This window comes from Balaenoptera borealis (assembly GCF_965194805.1).
Source record: "Balaenoptera borealis genome assembly, chromosome: X".
Taxonomy (NCBI): Eukaryota; Metazoa; Chordata; class Mammalia; order Artiodactyla; family Balaenopteridae; genus Balaenoptera; species Balaenoptera borealis.
Genome location: NC_138881.1, coordinates 5,616,105 through 5,635,704, shown reverse-complemented (window position 1 = coordinate 5,635,704; position 19,600 = coordinate 5,616,105). Strand labels below are relative to the sequence as shown.

At 40.6% G+C, this 19,600-nt stretch overlaps 1 protein-coding gene and 1 long non-coding RNA gene across 2 annotated transcripts in view; one reads left to right on the top strand and one right to left on the bottom strand.

Annotated features, from left to right (window-relative positions):
• The window catches only part of STS (steroid sulfatase), a 624,067-nt gene that overhangs the window by 170,427 nt on the left and 434,040 nt on the right, over positions 1-19,600 (bottom strand). The gene's annotated exons all lie outside the window — the stretch shown is intronic.
• Positions 1,210-19,600, top strand: part of LOC309620023 — a 285,479-nt gene continuing 267,088 nt past the window's right edge. Inside the window, exon 1 of the long non-coding RNA XR_014239381.1 lies at positions 1,210-19,120. This is a non-coding gene — a long non-coding RNA (uncharacterized lncRNA). The remainder of the gene's footprint in view (positions 19,121-19,600) is intronic.

Below are 19,600 nucleotides of genomic sequence, written 5' to 3'. Positions count from 1 at the left end.
TTTAAAATTTCATTTATTGTGTTTTTCATCATTGTTTGTTTGCTCTTTAGTTCTTCTAGTTCCTTGTTAAACGTTTTTTGTATTTTCTCCATTCTATTTCCAAGATTTTGGATCATCTTTACTATCATTACTCTGAATTCTTTTTCAAGTAGACTGCGTATTTCCTCTTTATTTGTTTGGTCTGGTGGGTTTTTACCTTGCTCCTTCATCTGCCATGTATTTCTCTGTTTTTTTCATTTGGCTTAACTTACTGTGTTTGGGGTCTCTTCTTTGCAGGCTGCAGGTTTGTAGTTCCCGTTGTTTTTGGTGTCTGCCCCCAGTGGGTAAGGTTGGTTCAGTGGATTGTGTAGGCTTCCTGGTGGAGGGGAATGGTGCCTGTGTTCTGGTGGATGAGGCTGGATCTTGTCTTTCTGGTGGGCAGGACCACGTCCGGTGGTGTGTTTTGGGGTGTCTGTGACCTTATTATGATTTTAGGCAGCCTCTCTGCTAATGCGTGGGGTTGTGTTCCTGTCTTGCTAGTTGTTTGGCATGGGGTGTCCAGCACTGGAGCTTGCTGGTTGTTGAGTGGATCTGGGTCTTAACGTTGAGACGGAGGTCTCTGGGAGAGCTCTCGCTGATTGATATTACGTGGGGCTGGCAGGTCTCTGGTGGTCCAATGTCCTGAACTCGGCTCTCCCACCTCCGAGGCTCAGGTCTGACACCTCGCCGGAGCACCAAGACCCTGTCAGCCACACGGCATTTGTGAACTCCTGAGATCCTAGTGGTACCGAACCAGCTTGGTTTCGTCTGATGGATAGCAAGCAAAACGCTGAGATGCCAAGGTTTGCAGCAAACAGAGGGCTTATTCACAAGGCAGCCAAGCAACAGGAGAATCTCAGATTTTCCTCCCTGAAGACAAGGGGCTCAAGGTATTTTGGGAATAAAGAATAAAAAAGCACAGTGGTCTGAGGTGCAGTGGCATGAAGCATGCGGGGATTGGAAAAAGGTGCAGAAGTTGTCCTTCCCCTGATAATTAAATTTTAAATGCCTTGTGGGGTGCTGTATGGGGAGGCACAGGGATAGGCATCTCCGAACAGATCAAATGTATGCTTCAGCATTACATACTTTCTAGCTATTACCTATAGTATGGAGATAATTATTTCAATATTGATGAATGAAACAAAATTTCACTGATGATGATGATGACAGCTTTAAAATCAGTTTACTAACCCATGACTGACAATAGAATAAGACATTAAAGCAGTTATGGTAACTGTATTCTGTGTGTTTGACAAGTGAGGTAGTGACATTGAAGATATACAAATGACCCAAATCGTATTTATGGAGGTAAAAATGACAACATCTGAGATGAGAATACAGGAGATCAGGTTAACAGAAGATTAGGTACTGCATAAGAAGAAAAGATGAACAACCTTGATGGTATAGCAATAAAAAAAAACTGCACAAAATGAAACACAAAGAGAAAAAAATATTGAAAAAGAGAAAAAGAGCCTCTGTGAGCAGTCTAATATGTGTACAACTGGACTCACCATTTTTTACATAGACTTTGAATGAAGCCTCATTGTATTACTGTTTCAAATCCAGAATATCTCTGGTTCAGACCCTCCAGAGAGTAATAGATTTATATCAGAATCACAGAGGGGAGTCATGGGAACCAGGTGATTCTGGAATCTATTTCATGTACAAACATTTGACCAATCTTACTTCTAGTCCAACTCTAGCCTTGCCTGGGGAGGTAGCATTGTGTCTAAATTTTGAGCCTTTGGGGGGTTACCTTGTGCAAGATCAGCTTGCCTGCTTCAGGATAAGAGCTTCAACTTTGGTCTATTTCATGAGTTATGATTTATCCACATGCTTTAAGCTCCAAAAATATTTAACTCTTCATTGGCTAGTCATTATTTTTGTTTTAATCCCTATGGGCATATATCTTCTTTATCTCTCTAATCTTAGTACTGGAGTACCTTGATAAGTGAGCAGTTTGATCTATTATGAATATCCAGAAGTTACAGAATTTCTTGAAGTAGCTTTCAGGACAAAATACGTGGCTCTTAAACTTTATAAGTACCATCCTCTTTATGAACATGTTTTTATTAGCCTTATAAATGAGTATCTTAAATAAATATGGAAATCTCGTGTCATAATCATTTATTCTCCTAATCCTATCTCTTGCTATATTGTGTTCTGGAATTGACTGTCAAAGGGAGAAGTTTGGTTATTTTTCCTCTGTGTACTATCTTCCATTAATATTTTTACCCTGTCAGAAAGCTTATAGGATCTTTTTCTTTAAAGTTGATATGAAGAAAGAAAATCACCAGGATACATGGATGTCTTTTACTTTGTCGGGCTCACTATAAAATCTAAAAGTTCCTTTCTCAGGGGCTTTTGGCTCTATTATTCCTAAGGTTACTTTCCTTTTTCCTATTATCATCATGTTGAGTTTCTGGACTAGCTCTGTAACATATCTCTCCCCTCACCAATTTCATCTCTTAATTTTTAAAAATCTGAATTATAGGATCATTTCTAGATTTCACCTTCCAATTCACCTTTTTAAGTACCCCACATACACCTCCCTGCTCTAATTGTAATTTTAAATATTCAGACACCATTTCCATTTAATCTCCCCCATTCTTGACCTATGGTTGCTCTCTTTCCATGACTGCTCTTGTTCCATAATCCCTCAAACCCTGTAATACCCTTGAGACAATACCCTTGAGAAGATTTCTTATGGATCTTTAAATGTCTGCACAGTCACTATTTTGATTGCTTATCACTATGGAAGGTGGTTTATGTTTCGTTTTCTCTTTCCTCTGTTTGGGGAGTTGGGCACTGACACACCTTAGTTGGCTCCCAACTTTAATCCAGTTTTCATAAGAAACAAGGAAAAAAGGACAAATCAGATTTTCTGCAACTTCACTTTTCTTTGTGGCCAAAGCGGCATCTGGATCCCAGCCCTCTTCTCTTGTATTATAAAGGGTGTGTCTAGGGTGAAGCATTCCTTTACTTGTCAACTGCCCTTAGATGGAACTGTCCTTCCTTATCGATAGTTTCCATATGAGAAGCACCAATTGCCACTTTCCAGAAGTAGATTATTCTTTGGTTACATATGCTTTGGTCATTTTCATTGGATTTGGAAATGAGGAAGTTAAATTGAGGTGGTCAAGTTATCTTGAGCTGAAAATCTCTCTTGTTCAGTCATTATTTAATCTGGGCTAATCAACTCTAGTTCCTTTAATCTGCCTGCATGTAGTTTATCCCTTTAATCTTCTTTAATAGTCTTCCCTAAGCCCTCTCTAATGTCATTAATGTTCTTTTATATAAGGTCACAAACACTGGAAAGAATTCTCTCAATAGGAAAGAATATTACCCAGGGATGCAACCGCATTTTCACGCAATAATTGTAAAGGCCTTATTCCACAACCTGCATTATGTACAGTACAGAGCAGAGGTTCAAAGCACTGCTATTATCAGTGTGACTTTGGCCTTGCAGAAGGATAACTGTATGTCCTCCAAACGCTGGTGGCCTTTGCATCCAGACACAAAGCTACCACCTGACTCCTATAATTACATGGGGCCAATGGACAATGGAATATAGTCCTGGTGTAGTTCCAGACAATGGAATGTAGTCAGAAGTGATGGGCAGCATTTGTAAGTCTGGCTTCTAAAATTTTACTGCATAATCCTTTAAATAAACCCATTCCCAACTCAAATAGTAGTGATGGTAAAACGTGGAATTCTACTCTTCAGCTCTCAGAACTTGTGTGTTTCTCCAGGTTCCTGTGACCTCCTGGACGATCCACTTCTTGTTCTAGTTCAGCCACTGCAACGGCCGAATAATTCTATGTACGAATGGGACCAAGCAGAACAATCCTATGTGCGAATGGGACCAAGGATAAACATCGTTTATCCTCCTGGCTAAACGATAAAGTGAGTACCATTCTGTGGAGTAAATTTCCACCATTGGGAGACAGAAGACAGAAGGGAACTCAAGAGATGAATTCCTTCCAATCTTCCAGGGAATTCCCGGGTGGCCCAGTGGTTAGGACTCTGCGCTTTCACTGCCAAGGGCACGGGTTCCATCCCTGGTCAGGGAACTGCAATCGCACAAGCTGCACAGCATGGCCAAACAAAACAAAACAAAACAAAATTTACAGTGTAACTTTCCAATAGCGTCTCTGTTCTGCCTGCAGACGACCCACCAGGCTGAGTAAGTACAACTATTTATCCAAGTTGTTATCTATGCAAGATACAAGATGTTATCTATATATCCACATGATTTGTTGTGGAGTAGAAGCCCACACAGTAAAAGAGCCTCTTGCAACCTTCTCATCCTCACTTCCTTTTCCCCTCACCCTTCTGCACCTTCAGAATAAAACATCTAAACATTATAATCCTTTCCTCTGGCTCTGTTTTCCAGTGAAGACGGAATAAGACACACCATTTTCTGGAGAATATGCATTTTAAAAATTATTAAATCCTTAAGAAAAAGGAACAAGAATTTCATTGAGAATTCTCACTGATAATTATTTTCATTTCAGCAGAGAATTTCCAATAGCCTTGAACCCTACTGCCCTGCACAGTATGTTATCCATATGTTCACTCATTGCCAATGTTGGCCTGAACTACATTGGATCATCAATAATCACAGGGGTAGAACCATGAAAGCAACATGATCCTTTGAAACATGTCCCATAGTGCAGTTCCTGTACTTAAAGGCTAATAATGCTGCTTCTTCATCAGATAAAGGTGATGGTTACTGTATTGGTTTTCTAGGGCTACCATAAGAAAGCACCACTGACTGAATGGCTTAAACAACCAAATTAATTTTCTTATGGCTCTGGAGCTTAGAAGTCTCAGATGAAGGTGTTGTCGGGGCTGGTTCCTCCTGAGACCTCTCTCGTTGGAGTGCAGATGGCTGCCTCCTCCCTGTGTCCTCACATGGTCATCCTTCTCTATGTGTCTGTGTCCTAATCTCCTATTCTTATAAGGATACTCATCCTATTGGATTAGGAGCCACCCTAATGACCTCATTTTAACCTTAATCACCTCTTGAAAGACCCTGTTTCCAAATACAGCACGCTCTGAGGTGTGCTCTGAGGTGTGCTGTACCTAACTGGAGTTAGGTATTTAATATATGAATTTGGGGGAGGCGAGGACATGATTCAGCCTATAGCACATACTATGCGTCCTCAAACTTTGGTCCTAGAAACCACAGAATTGTTGAATCAAGAGAAAAAGAGGGGACTTCCCTGGTGGCACAGTGGTTAAGAATCCGCCTGCCAATGCAGGGGACATGGGTTCGAGCCCTGGTCTGGGAAGATTCCACATGCCACGAAGCAACTAAGCCTGTGCACCACAACTACTGAGCCTGTGCTCTAGAGCCTGCGAGCCACAACTACTGAGCCCACATGCCACAACTACTGAAGCCCGCACGCCCAGAGCCCATGCTCCACAACAAGAGAAGCCACTGCAATGAGAAGCCCGCGTACCGCAACAAAGAGTAGCCCCCGCTCGCCACAACTAGAGGAACCCACACACAGCAACGAAGACTCAATGCAACCAAAACTAACTAACTAACTAAATAATTTATATTAAAAAAAAAAAAGAGCAAAAGAGAACACTTCGGTATTTATGTGTGTCAGTTAAGGATCATTGGTTGTACACAACACAACTATTCCAAACTTGAGAGAAAAACGAAAATGATTGAAAAGGAATGGGTGTAGTGCATGAAATTCAAGGAATCACCAAAAATTCAGGGCAGAAATGAAAAGGCATAGGTCAGCTCCAGGGACTTTATGTAGCAGGAGATAATAATTTCCCTCATACATCCGTACCACTGCTGGGACAAAGGAGAATCAACTCTCTTCCTTTAGTCTAGACAGGATTTCGTGTCCCAGGGGAACATTCAACTGGTCTAGTCTTGGTCGATGCTCATTCTTTGACAAGGGTCAGAAAGGTCATTTGTATTCACAGCCCCGCCAGAACCGCACACAGTCTAGCAGATGTGATTCCCCAAAAGAAAGATACAGTGACGCTTCACTAAGAAAGAGAAATGGAGAGTTGGTGGCAAAAAAGGAAACAAAAGAACATCATGTCTCTCTAAATTGGCTTGCCTTGTTCCATCAGCTGGCTGATCATCATGATTCCCAGTGTGGACACAGATCCCCATCTCTGAAGCTGGCAAGGATTTACCCCCTGTGCCATTTCCCCTCTTGCCTCTGTATTTTATCCTCCATTAGGTTGGGCATTACATACCATTACTTCTTTGGCCACAGGCTACGAGAGCAGCAAGGACTCAGCTGAGTCAGCAGGTGGTCCAGGCGGGAGAGGTGCTCAGAGAGGCATGTCCCCTGCCATTAATTTTCTAGTTTTCGATTATTGCTCTTTGCTTCCACAATGTTGAAATGGTGCCATATTTTAGTTACAGCTCTTTCAAGAAACCTTTGCTGTTCTTTTTGCTGTTACAGCCTGCAAGTGGCTCTTTAAAAGAGCCAGTGTCTTTTAGAGGATGAAAACAATAGAACAGCAGATTTTAACATAACTGCTATGAAGAAATCTGCTATCTGGGGGAATATGGTTGTCACTTCTTGATTTTTGTTTCTACGGGAAGGACGATCTAACTAAAGAGGAATTTTTTTTCCTCCTGTAATAAATCCATATATCATATTTCACATATATGAGGACACCGTGTATAGATCCCATTTTACATAAATCTCATATCCGATCTGACCCAACATGTGGCCTGGGGGTTATTAAACTCTGGTGTCCTGGACTCTCAGTTTTGCATCTGATTATCCTTTTGACAAATGTCACATGTTCCCCCTCCCCACAACCATAAAGGAGTCCATATGCCCACGTGGCAAGTAAAACCACGGATATTCCCTTTCTCATCCCATATTAGACTAGGACACAGAACAGGAGTTACCCAAGATATTCTGTAAAAGGGTAGGAAATAAGTATTTGGGGCTTAGTGGGCCACAGAATCTCTGTGAAAACAGCCATAAAGATAGATAAAGGAATGAATTAGGCTATATTTCATTAAAACACTATTTACATAAACAGGCAAGAGGCCAGAGTTAGCCCAGGGGTTGTAGTTTACTGACCTATGGCCTAGAATTCTGCCTTCCTCACTAATATATTGAGTTCTGACCACTCCAACAACAATAATAACAAAAATAATTCCTATCTTTTAAACCTTATTGTATATCTATCTACTATATATCTATGCATCTTGTGCAAATGTATTCATCTCCATAACAGCCCAATAAGATAGTTATCTCCATTTTACAAAACAAGAACTAAGCTTAGTTAGCTAATGTGGTCAATATCTTCAAACCTTCCAAACGAAGATTTGAATTTTGCAGTTTTAGCCGTTTTAGTCAGGATGGGTTGGACTATGTCACAGTAATAAGCAATCCCCAAATCTCAGCAGTGCAAACCAACAAAAATCTATTTCTTCCTTAAGGAAAGTCCAGGCAATGCTCCAGGTCAGTTGCCCTCTGTGTAGCTGTCCACTCCAGTCAGCTTGGGACTTATGTCACTTCTGTACCAACATCTTCTCCCATTTTCCCTACAGTAAGAGGGGTCTAGAGAAGAACTTCTCAAACTTGAGCACACATACAAATCACCTGGGAGCTTATTCAAGTGAAGCTTCAGATACAAGAGTTTTGGGGGTGGGGTCTCAGATCTGAATATCCATCACTCCCTGGTGATGCTGGGGTCTGGTGACCACATTCCAAGCAGTAAGTGGTACCCTGGCAAGAAAATGATTATATATGGAAAGACAGATATCTGGTCAACATTATATTGGCCAAAACAAGTCACAGGGCTCTGCATAACCTGAAGAGCATAAGGGAGGGGCCTTTATTCCTTTCATAGGGTATAAAGGAAGCATGTCTCTTGGGATATAGTTGTAATATCTACTCAGTCCAGGCTTGGTTGACTTCAAAGTCTTTACCTGTGTCACTGTGTTACACTGCTTATCCTGCTAACAGATGGAGATCAGTTCTGACCCCCATCCCGTTAGCTTGGAACGCTACCTTTCCCTCAGAGTCCTCTCCCTTCACACTGCATCCTTATCTCCTAACCCCGTGCTATGCAAAATGTGGTTCCTGGTCCAAGAGCATCAGAATCACTGGGAGATTGCTAGAAGTACAGAATCTCAGGGTCCACTCCTGACCAAATGAATCAGAATCCGCATTTTAACAAGATCCTTAGGTGACTTGCATGTACATTAAAGGATGAAAATCATGCTCTATGATTTAAGCTTTTAAAAACAGAATGGATAAACAGCAAGGTCCTACTGTATATCACAGCAGGACTATATTCAATAGTCCAACACAGAGAACTATATTCAATATCCTATAATCAACCATAATGAAAAAGAATATATAAAAAAAGAATGCATACATATGTATAACTGCATCACTTTGCTGTACAGCAGAAATCAACACAACATTGAAAATCAACTATACTTCAATTAAAAATTGATTAAAAAATAATTAAAAGGAAAAGAAAAGAAAATCATACTCTAATCCACCCCACAGACAGCAGACTTTCACCTGTGGGGAAATTGTCCAGCCTACGAATATTGCCGAAAATGAACCTCATTTTCCACCATTGCCTGAATCCACCACAGCAGGTACTTCAAAAATCACACGTGAAACCCAGGGAGCCTATTGAGAAAAGTGGCAATCCATCTAAGGAGACCCTAACCCTAACCCCTAACCCTAACCCCTAAACCCTAACCCTAACCCCTAAACCCTAACCCTAACTAACCCTAACCCTAACCCTAACCCTAACCCTAAACCTTAGCCCTGATCCTAACCGTATATTCCATATATGTGTTATATATATAACAGTTCATGATAATGTTCGTTTTAAATTAAAGTAACTTATCTTATGAAGAAGCATTTATTACCAGACAACTTTTATATGCCTTAATATCCTAAGATATTCAAGTATAGTCATATAACTTTATACCATTAATCTTTTATTTCAAAGGATAGCCATTAAATGCCATGTGCTGAGCTCTAGGCATATAACAAATAGTAAATGAGCCTTTGGTATCCAGAAATCCATAATTTCATTTGTAAATAATGGAATCTCAATAGATGGAAATAAGTGTTCTAGCAAAGAGGTGTTCCGTGTGCTATGAAAGCACATGAAAGACTAAGAAAGGCGACCAACACTACTGAATGGCAGCTATAAATCATGCGTTCTACAAAGTACTTTCATATCTGCTTCTGCCTTTCCATCTGTCAGCAACTACCCTGTGATGTACGATTATCCTCGTAACGCCAAGGAGGACACTAGTCTCAAGGATATGAGGGAATTAAGACTCCCAAGCCCTCTGATGGAAACACGCCAAACACTGGGGAGAGTGTACAACCACTGGGGAGAGTGTACAACCACTTTGGACATTAATTTGGCACCACCAAGAACTCGGAAGGTGCAAATACTCATGGCCCAGCAGCATATGCCCCTGCTCCCAAGAACTGCCTCATCTAAACCAGGATGGAGACGGGCATTCAACTCTAGGCGTGGCCAACTCCCAAATCTCTGCTTTTCATGACCTCCTGCTCTGTCATCTTCCTTAATCACAGACCAAAGGGCCAGAAAATCCCTTTAAAAACCATCATCTTAACACCCCTGCCTTCAAACATGGAGGCCAAACTCTCCTTGTCATTTCGCTAGATCACTCTATTCCTGCAATAAATTCTTGCTTCTCTTTCTTATGCTCCTGCTGCAGAGCCAGACAACACAATTATTTCATCTCCACTCGACCCTTTCCATAAATATTGCCATTTCTGCAAAATGGGAGGTCTCTTGGTGTTGAGAATGAAATTAAGGGGGAGATCTCCAAGTGCTACTTCCTGTGTCCCATATCTGACTTGGGCACTCCATGAAGTGAATTTCTAGGTGAGTCAAGTTTACAATTATTAGCCTTTTGAGACTGTATTTACATTGCCTCTGGCGGTCAAATGAGAATACCTCATTTGACTACAAGTACGTTTCAGGTGAAATGATGAACGTGGCATACCGCCCCTGCTGTCAGTTGCTATCCCTGTGTATGAGAGCCGCTGAAAAGCTCCAAGCATGTCAAGAGATGGCTTATTCTAGCAGGCATGTGTGAGGGTATAGCCTTGTGATTCATGATTACAGCCCTTTCCAAGAAGGTCTAGCTCCTCTTTGGACCATGACTCCCAGACATCGGATCCACCTACACTCACCATCTGATTGTTATATTATGCTGATATGGTGCCCCAGCAGTAGCAAAGCTTTGCCATGCTGTTAGATACCGAAAAATCAGCCTATCTTTGGATTGTCTCTATGCATGGACTTGCTCACACAGTTGGGACACGTCAGTTCCTGAGAACTGTTAGCACCCAGCATCTAGCCTTCAAGCACCAGTATGAACACCAGATGCACATTCCATGGTGCATCCAAGGATACATTTTCACTTCACTCTTACATCTCTTTAGGTTAACTTCAAAGTTGGGTTGAACTATCCTCTGGACTGGATAGATGCTATGGTTTTTTTAACATCTTTATTGGAGTATAATTGTTTTACAATGGCGTGTTAGTTTCTGCTTTATAACAAAGTGAATCAGTTATACATATACATATGTTCCCATGTCTCTTCCCTCTTGCATCTCCCTCCCTCCCACCCTCCCTATCCCACCCCTCTAGGTGGTCACAAAGCACCGATCTGATCTCCCTGTGCTATGCGGCTGCTTCCCACTAGCTATCTATTTTACGTTTGGTAGTGTGCTATGTTGACAGCAGGTTCAGAAATGAACACTTCCATCCTTATGGACAACCTCATATCAGCTAGTCACCCCCTCTCTACCATCAATTCAGAGAATATTCTGCATTCAGCATCCATCTTCCAGAGACTATTCAGGCATCAGCAAAGATGGTGGAGTAGAAAGACCCTGAGTTCTCCTCCTCTCACAGGTACACCAAAATCACAACTATTTGCAGAACAGCCATCCATGAAAAAGGCCGAAACCTACCAGAAAAGATCTTCTACAGCTAAAGATATAAAGAAGGAATTACAACCAGATGGGTAAGAGGAGTGGAGTTGCAACATTGTCAAGTCCGATACCCCTGGGTGGGTGACCCAGATAAAGGAGAATAATTTCAATTGTACAGGTTCTCCCAAAGGAGTGAGAGGTCCAAGCCCCATGTAGGGCTCCACAGACTGGGGGTCCTGCACTGGGAAGAGGAGCTACCAGACGGTTGGACTTTAAAGGCCAGTCGGGCTTACTTTCAGGCGTCCCAGAGGTAGGGGGAGGGGAGTAAGAGGAACAAACTACTATGAATGAAATAAATAAGCTACAAGGATATATGATACAAGACGAGGAATACAGCTCATATTTTATAATAATTATAAATGGAGTATAACCTTTAAAATTGTGAATCACTATCTTGTATACCTGAAACTTACATAATATTGTAAATCAACTATACCTCAATAAAACAAACAAACAAGAGTATTCGAGTTCAAAAAAATAATAATGCACTTCCCTCTTAACGTATCATCAGAGAGGTGTTCTGGTTTGGTGATAAAATTCAATTCTAATGGGTAGGATGCTTTTTTGAAACCATATTTCCCTGGTGTGGATTTGTAGAGTAGAAATGGCCAAATCGGGGGGGCAGGGGTGGGACAGAGATCCAAGTTTAATTCCCAGGCTGAGCATGTATAAGCAAGCTGGACTTGAACAAGTTACTTATTTTCTGTGGAACTTAGAGTCCTCATTAAAGATTCCTACTCACAGGGTTCCTTTAGGATTCAGTGAAGAGCTTCCCTATCTCAGACACAATCTCATAGGGTCTGTGTGAGGATTCACTGATGGGAAACCTTCTGTCACCCCAAACAGGTGACACACTCTATCACAGAATCTGACCGCAGGCTAGATATTTGAACACAGGATTGTTAGAGAGAAATGGAAATACACGCTTACCAAATGCATGGTAAAGACCCTCGGTAAACTGTAAAGTATTACAGGTGTTAGAGTTATTGCTGCTCAGACACACAGCCACGAGCTCTGCTGATTCTGTGAAGTAGGCCATAATTGGCTCCGGGCCCGCTGGAAGGTGCACTTGGGACAGGACAGCAGTCCCATGGGACAGTATGAATATGGCAAATATGTTTAGGTGAATTTACAGTCTCTTGATTCCCCTGGACGCCAGAAAGTATGTTGTGAACAGTTTCCCAAATACTTATTTGAATGGCAATGGAAACTGGGCAAAATAAATGGACATACTTGGCTTTATGCTACAACCCTGATTTATGTATGTGTTTAGATGCCTACATGCAAGGTGCAGGACTCCTCACCTACGACCTAGGAGGTGATCATGGAAAAATAGGATGACAAAGCTCTTCTGATTGGTCAGCAATACCACTCTTCTAACTGACTGACAGGCAGATGCTTTCAGTGTGATAATGGTAACTCCTAGTCCTCTGTATCAAATTCCACCTATAGCAGTAAGAATGCCAGACAACACCGTCCTTGATCGTCCATTTAATGTCTTAAAATAAAAACACTATGTGTTCATCAGGAAAATATAATTTAACAAGCAAACCCACATTTTAGATAATTTCCCTAACACAGATGATTCATTAGAAGGAAGCAATGTAATGCCTCCATAAATAATGATTAAATGAAGATATTCAAGGAAGAATTATTGATTATGGTAAAAAACAAACAAACAAAAACAACTGAGATCAAGACAAGTGACCGATGTCGAGTATTGTTTAATAAAATAGTCCTAGTGTCAGATCATTTTAAGTTCCCTCTAATTTTAGATATTTTCTTATCTAGGAAAAAAGGGAGAGTGGGGATATATTCTGACAGACTTGAATTAACCTGAAAAAACTGTTTTAATCAGCACAAAAGCTTTGATTGGAACTTTTAGGCCTTTAACATTGCCTTCAGGAGGACAAATTCCCAAGCGAGTTGAGAGTACTTTTAGAACATTCCTAAAAAAAGCAGCAAAAAAACCTGTAATACTTGAGAAGAGGTGCAAATTTCAACTTTACTACAATACTTGAATGAGTAAAAGTTAATAGGTTACAATGAAAATATTTAACTTAAAACAGTATTATACGTGGTAATAATTTTATGTTGTGTTCCGAAAGATTTCTTTGGTGTTTTACATATTCTTTACACTAAAAATTAAAGCAAATGGTACTTTCCATTGTTTTACATAATTGGCATGCTTCTTCTCATAATCCTGTACATAACCCCATATATTAATTGTGTTTACATGTCAACTAGACATATATTAGTGCAAAGAAAACCTAACAGAGGGCTGGTCCACACAGCACTTTTAAGCCAAGCCAGAAGACCCTCAGTAACCTCTGACAAATAAGCTGCAAGCTACAGTACAATGACTAAGGCAGAAATTAACAGTCACTGGATACACAGGTCAATGCCATGAGCTCTCACAGACTCTCTCACCCTTCCCAATCTCCCATAACTTTCTGCTCACGTGGTAGACCCGCATGATCCCACCACCTGAGACTGACAGCCACACACCCAATCTCAGGCCTCTCCCAGCAGTTGAAGACCTGGTAGAACCATCAGGCCCCAGCAGCTCCTAAAAGAGGCCAGGGTAGCAACATAGAGATGCAGATGTCAACACCCTACAGGGCACCTTGGAGCAGTGGGAGATGGAAGACAGTCAGCACACAAAGTTCTCTCTCCTCCTGTTCCAAAGCACACACCGGCCACACAGGCCACCCTGAGCCATCCTGAGCCATCGCTGTCCCGCAGCTTCATCTCTTGGGCGGGTAGAGAAGCAGTGGTGAGAAAACCCACCTACCTCTGCTTCCTGTTCTCTGCTGCGTCCGTTCCCTATAGCTCCTCCCTCAGGGGCCGTGATTGCTGCTTCCAACAAAGCATCAGCCAGCACAGTGCCTAAGCTTTGTTTTTAGAGAACCAGGGCTAAGACACTTGTGTGTCTGTCTGTTTATTTTTCTTTGTCTTCACGGCAGGTACAAAGCATGGATGAAAAGATGTGAGGGTCTACTTTGAAATCATAGGATTATATCTGCAGCATTTGGCCTCAAAGTCTGGGCCTGAGGCTCTTTGACATATACGGCCTCTACCTTCAAATACCTAATTATTGTTTACCCTAACAATACCCACGCATGCTAGGTTTTTACTGTTTTTATTTCACACTTCTGAGAGTCATGACATGGAGTTTCTTTCCCAACGGAACAAATTTAGCAGGTTGTAGAGTCAGATCTTCTTATTCTGCTTGTCATGTTCTTTTGATTGTGTTGGTCTCTCAGTTGAAGATGGATGAGGAAAAACTAGAACACATCCAAAAAAGAGTGTCCTGCATACCATTTCAGAAATGACATCAAACTGCCACAGAAAAAGGCCAGCCAAGATGCATAGGTTAGACTCAATAGTTGTTTTACAATATAGGAAGTGTCACAGCCTCAGTCTTATCATTTAGCATTTTGTACTGTCAACCTACACACTCAAAGAAATTTAGAGAAATTGTGTTGCTTTATATCCAATAAAAGACTAAACAATATGAAAGTTATATGTGAGCCTCATTTATGACCCAATCCATCCTGAAAAAAACAAAACAAACAAAAAAACAAACAAAAACAGTCTAAAGTAGAAACTCTCTACCATATGATCCTGCAATCCCACTCCTGGGCATATATCCAGAAGAGAGGGAAACTCTAATTGGAAAAGATACATGCGCCCAATGGTCACAGCAGAACTATTTAAAAGAGCCGAGACATGGAAGCAACCTAAATGTCCATCAACAAATGAATGGGTAAAGAAGATGTGGTACATATATACAATGGAATATTACCCAGCCATAAAAAGAATGAAATTTTGCCATTTGCAGCAACATGGATGGATCTAGAGACTGTCATAGTGAGTGAGGTAAGTCAGAAAGAGAAATACAAATATTACATGATATCACTTATATGGGGAATCTAAAAAAATGATACAAATGAACTTATTTACAAAACAGAAACAGACTCACAGACATAGAAAACAAACTTATGGTTACCAAAGAGGGGGCGGATAAATTGGGAGTTTGGCATTAGCAGATTCAAACTACTATATATAAAAGAGACGAACAACAAGGTCCTACTGTATATGTATAGCACAGGGAACTATATTCAGTATCTTGTAATAAACTATAATGGAAAAGGAAAAAAAAGGAGAAACTTTCAAATAGCTTCTATTTTTTTGTACTTCTAATAAAATTGCAACAGGTTTGCATCGTTGGTAGCCTTTAAAGAGACGTAAGCGGTATAGTCCTCAGAACTGTGAATTTTAAGATAGAAAAAAAGCAAGCCAGTTCTCCAGAAAGAACAAGAGTAAAGTGTCTAAAATTGCCCTGCAGTCTTTAATTTGATGCTCAGAGGAGCTATTTGTATTATTTATGTTTTTGTCATAGCTAAAAATTCATTGCCATCTCCAGTGTCGCGAAGCTTTTCCTTTATATCTTCCTCTAGGAATTTTATAGCTTTAAGTGTTAGGTTTTGATTTTTAATCCAGCTGGAGTTAATTTTTGTGTACGGTATAAGATAAGGGGTCAAGTTCTTCTGCAAGGGGATATCCAGTTTTCAGAGCACAATTTGTTGAAGAGACTGTCCTTTCCCCATATCATGTGTATTTATATCAGTACCACATTGTTTTGATTACTGTACCTTTGTAGTATGTCTGGAAATCAGGAAGCATGAGACCTCAAAATTTGTTCTTCAAGGTTGAAATATTTTTTCAAGATTTGTTCTTCTTCAAGATTGCTGCTACTCAAGGTCTCTTGTGATCCCATATGATGTGAATTTTAGAATTTGTTTTTCCTACTTCTACAAAAAAAACACCATTGGAATTCTGATAGGAGTTGCACTGAATCTGTAGACCGTAGACTGCTTTGTGTTGTATGAACATTTTAACAATATTAAGTCTTCCAATTCTTGAGCATGGGAGATCTTTCCATTTTTGTGTGTCTTCTTTAACTTCTTTCATCAATGCTTTGTCCTTTTCAGTACACAAAGTTGTCCACTTCCTTAAGTTTATTCTTAAAGTATTTTATTCTTTTGGATGTGATTTTAAATGAGGTTGTTTTCTTAATTTCCTTTTCAGAGTGTTCATTGTTAACATATAGAAAGCATCTGATTTTCCCACGTTGATTTTATATCCTGCGACTTTGCTGAATTCATGTATTTGTTCTCATAGTTTCTGTGACGAACCTTGAAGGTTTTCTATGTATAAGAGCAACATTTGCATTTTTTATCCAGCATCTTTGTGTTACCACACTTGTCCTTGTGGTCCCTGAAGAGACACTGTTTCTGTAGTACACAGCGCTACAAAGGCACCTGCATAATTGATTCATTACTTTAAAAAAATCACAGCAACAGGGTGAATGAGATTAGCACAAACCCAAACGGTTGGATGGCTGAGGCTTCAGAGCCCTTCACTGAGAGCTTTGTATAACGATCCAAGGAGAAGGGCTCCTGCCTGCCTGCCTGGCTGATTCCCCACCAGCTGGCAATGATGGACTTTTATTCACATCCCAGGATCAGAAACAGAAAATGTATTCAGAGAGCGCCATGGGGAAAAGGGAAGGCAAAAACACTCTAGCATCTTTGGCAGTCTCATCTATTCTCCAAGTCACTTGTTCAAATGAGCCAATTTTCTTCTAGTGCTGGCTACTTAACAGCTAGACTTTTTCTCTTGCAGTCATGGGTTTTTAACCTGCAGCACGGATGGAATGCCTGAACTTGCCTGTAGATCTTCCGAAAGCAGCTCCTCCCCTCAGGCAAATTTAAACTGGCGTCAGAACCGTGACACTAAAATTCCCGAGGGGCTAAAATATTACAAGTTCCGCTAGCTGATACAAAATTGGCTGGGAGATTAAAACAAAGATCATATTTCCAGCGTGGGAAGAAATATTACCCTGAATAATTTAAAGAGCGCTATCATAAACTGGCAGGAAATGAAATTCAGAATTGCCCATCTCCTGGCACTGATATTAAAAGAAGCTGCAGAAGGATAAAGGAGGGTAGAAAGGCAGAAAAAGAGTATTATCACCTAAATCCTTGATCTTGCTGATCTTTTCCTTTGGGGTAGAACTTGGTGAGTGTAGACATTAAAAAGATTAGAAAGGGTCCAGTCAAGGAGGAGAGAAAGGAAACCTAAAGGATGCTAGCTTGAGTAGTAAGTAACCTTTCTCTTGTTGGTAACAGGCAAGACCCACTCCCGGACTCCTCCTCCAGGTGGGGGCCACATGACTGAGTTCCAGCTGAGCGTAAGCAGACTTGCTGGGCGACACCAAGAGAACCTTCCAGATGACCACCCCCCCCCGCCCTGCCCCATACCCTTTGCACTACACCCACTTGAAGCCACAGCACTGAGAACTTGGAAGCTACACATGGACGACGAGTGGTTTCCTAAGATGCAAGGTCTGTGGGTCCCGAATGCCTGCTTGGGGAGAAGCTGCCTGCCCATCAAGCACACCCGCTGTGGTCTTTACAGGAATGAGAAATGAAGTTCCATCACGCATTGGAGTCATTACACGTGTTTGGATGTGCTTTAGTAGCTAGAATTCCCTAACTAATGCAGTATCTGAGTACCCTCAGATAGGATATCCCACGTGTGGGAGATTCTGTTTACTCATCAGAAAATAACTTTATTAGGAGGAAATAAAGCAAGGAAAAAAAAGATGTTTCTTAAGCCAGAATCGGTATCACCATAACCTTCATCACACATGAATGTAAAAATTAGATAATTCTCACCTAAGTGGGCACCTGAGATTTAAATACTATAGTTCATTGATTCTAAGCACCATATATGAAATTAGTATGTGTCTTAACAATTGATGGGCATAGTCAAAGTGATATTTAAAATTTTTTTCTTAGCGGTATTTTAAATAAAGCTACAACTCTCAATCTGCGGTCTTAGATTTGATGAAGTGGCCTGCTGTCTGCTGGATTCCAAGACTGTAATGGCCATAGTCTCTGCTCCTACAGGATTAAGCCACGCTTCTCTGCGTCCTCCAAGCTACATTACCCCAGAAAGCTAGGATGCTACACAGTCAAGGTCAAAGGAATGAAATCTGGCTTGGTCTGGTCCCACTGCTACATCCTCAGGGTGGGAGACTGTCAGGACATCACAGGACAATAGGACCGTCTGATTTCCCCAAGCTAAGTGTACTCTGAGACTCAACATTTTAATATAATGATTTACAGAAAGATATAATTTTGTCCTAGCAGTAGCAGTGGGGACACATGGAAGTACTGAGTAAGGATAAATCACGGTCATCTCATAAAGCTCCAATCACACACTGTAATTAGACAATGACTCATTTCTATAAATCTGGCTATGAGTATTTTATATGTTTTATTGATCGTACCATAATATTAAATATACAACACTTCAACCGATGGTTGATATCTGCTCTAAACATAATTTCTAGGAGTGAAGATAAATATGTAGAAATACAAATGTGGCCTTATTATCTACTCTCCCAGGACAGATAATCAGGATAACTTTCTTTTTAATGTACAAGAAATCTTTTACTCCTTCAGAGAACTCCTCGAAGCAAATCCCATCTGGAGATGGCACAGAAAGCAATGCTCCTTACCTGGGCCTGCTGCAGTTCTTGCTGACAACTCAACCTAACACCCAATACTGACAAAACAGACATCATCAGGACTACGGCCCCAGGCCAAATCTGGCATGCTGCCTGCTTCTATACAGTGCATGAGCTGAGGATTTTTTTTTTTTTTTTTTGCATTTTCAAATGTTTGGGGAAAATCAAAAAGAATAACATTTTGTGACATGTGAAAATTCTGTGAAATTCAAATTAGTGTCCATAAATAAAAGCAGACTGAAATACAGCCATATTTGTTTCTGCCTTGTCTCTGGCTGCTTTTGGACCATAAAGCCTGAAATGTTTAATATCTGATGCTTTGCAGACAAAGACCTAAGCCTTGCTACTCCAAGGAACTGAAGCAACGTCACCTGGGAACTTGTGTGAAATGCTGAATCTCAGGCCAGGCCCCAGAACTGATTTAGAATCTGTGATTTAAGGAGATCCTCAGGTGACTCACGCCAACATTAAAATTTGACAAGTCCACCCTAAAGAGAATGGATATCCTACACATTCATCAAGAAAGGGATGTCCATTTGAGGCAATGCAAACAAACTGATTCATAACTCATAGGAGTCATAGGTATTTTAGTTAAAAAATAAATAGTAAATGATGAGACGTTAGTTTTCATGGGGCAAAAAGTCTGAGAAAATTTTAGATTTAACCCTGAACACCTTATATTGTCCAATACAAAATGGAAAGAGAGAGTAAATATAAGCCTAGATGAGTTTTCTAAAGTGGACACTAGTTTAATCACAGTTGGGTGTTTTTTTGTTTTTCTTTTTTTTCAATTGACCTAAACTGTTCCTTGTGGTAAAGATGTGAATAATTAACCAACAGAGCCATATAAACAACTTCATCTGTTTGACGGCAGAATTTACAGGAGAATGTATGTTCTAAGGTTGTGAGCCTCAACAAAATGCACTTCCATGGGCCATGGATCAATAAGACCTATCAGTCA